Raw genomic sequence first — 1,865 nt, forward strand, 5'->3', positions numbered from 1 at the left:
AATATGTTTATCGATACGCACACATATTGTATTTTAGTATTAAGTGCGGAAAGGGGAAACAAATGTAAAAATCTGAAAAGAACATGTATAATGAATAAATAAATACAATATTTTCAGATTTAAGAATACACGTAGAAGAAATTTATACAGTGAAGTGTTCGAACCTTTAATTCACCATTTTTGTAAAAATTATATATTTTTTAATCATTTTTAAAATTTCGCTACAATTCTAAAAAAATGACAAGAATTTTTTTAAACTTATTTATATAGTATCTCGAAAATCTCTTTTTAAAAAGAAACCAGACAAGGAATTAATTTAACTAAACTTTACTCAAATTTTAAATTTAAGTAAATTCTGAATTAAACTAAAATTTATTTACTCTTTGAATTTATCTTAATTTCATTTAAATTTAGTTCTAAAAAATAATTTTTGAAATTTCACTGAAAATCTGAAGTACGAAAAGATTTTTAAAAAAATTTATTTAGTATCTCGAAAATTTCCCTTTTTTAAAAAGAAACCGTAAAAGAAATTAATTAATTTTAACATAATAATCAATATAATAATTTTAGGTCCTCATTAATTTTAATATTTTCGGCGTGCAGAGACAGCCCCGAGTTAGCTATACATATGGCTGGCGAAGGCAAACACGAGAAATAGAAAATCACCGGCACATTCGGTTTGGTTTCCTTGGTCCTACCCCTTTCGTAGACGTAGGCAAACCCTACTGAAAATTCCTATATAGGTTAATATAGGAGCCTATATAGGAACCTATATTGGATTCTACATAGGATGCTATATGTTTCACCTATAGGTGCCACCTATAGGAAAGGACATAGGATCCTATATAGATGCCTGCATAGGACACTCCCTAATAAGGTACCTAATAGTGCCTAACTGATGGTACCTAACTAATGATACCTAATGGTATGTATGTCTTTAGGTGCTCCTGGAGAACCAAACAAACTTCTGCGCAGCCGTAAGTGCTATAAAATAGTACTGCGCATCTGGATATGGTCCCATGCAGAAACATATACAGGATTCTACATAGGATCCTATACAGGAACCTACATAGTATCCTTTATAGGATCCTATGTCATTTCCTATAGGTGGCACCTATAGGTGAAACACATAGGTTCCTATGTAAGATCCTATATAGGATCCGATGTAGGTTCTTATATAGGAACCTATATAGGAATTTTCAGTAGGGAAGGACGCGGTTGCCACAGAAACCTAGAAAAGTTGAAGAGGGAAGAGCACCTCGATGCATGCAAAAATGTAATTATATACATTGTTCTCCCACTCCGACGCCTCGTGCCGCATCTAGACTTATAATAGCTTTGGCCACGGACGTCAGAAGTGACATAAGGAATAAAAAGATAGGTTAAATCAAGATTGGTGATTGGTGAGTGTTCAATTGATCATTTTCCAATGAAAGCAGATGGAACATGAGTAGAGCCAATCAACATCCTTAGAAAATGAAAGGCAGAGATTCTCGGTCAACATCCTTAGAAAATGAAAGCCAGAGTTTCTCGGTTGGTCTATCTTTCGATTCCCTATTCCACTCAAGGTTTTCTACGTGTAATACATAAATGAGGTGACACACGTAGAAAATATTAAAGATGGCGCGGGTAATTTACGTGGGCACTGCATTTGATTAATTTGAATAATTGAAATAACTTCTTATAAATCTGTTGAATCGAATTAATTTGAATTTTAAGAGTAAAAATGTTAAAAGCAAGCATATTCACTCTCGGTCCCTAGATAAAGATACATTTTCCGTCTGCATTCAAGGGGGGCGTAAATAGACTATAAGTTTTTAGTAAATAACAAACACAATGAATACATTGTAAGTGGGGGGGGGGGG

At 33.4% G+C, this 1,865-nt stretch overlaps 1 protein-coding gene across 1 annotated transcript in view; it reads right to left on the reverse strand.

Moving 5' to 3' along the window:
- The window catches only part of LOC117180062 (SWI/SNF-related matrix-associated actin-dependent regulator of chromatin subfamily A-like protein 1), a 51,419-nt gene that overhangs the window by 38,054 nt on the left and 11,500 nt on the right, over positions 1–1,865 (reverse strand). The gene's annotated exons all lie outside the window — the stretch shown is intronic.

The sequence above is a fragment of the Belonocnema kinseyi genome, chromosome 9 (assembly GCF_010883055.1).
Source record: "Belonocnema kinseyi isolate 2016_QV_RU_SX_M_011 chromosome 9, B_treatae_v1, whole genome shotgun sequence".
Taxonomy (NCBI): Eukaryota; Metazoa; Arthropoda; class Insecta; order Hymenoptera; family Cynipidae; genus Belonocnema; species Belonocnema kinseyi.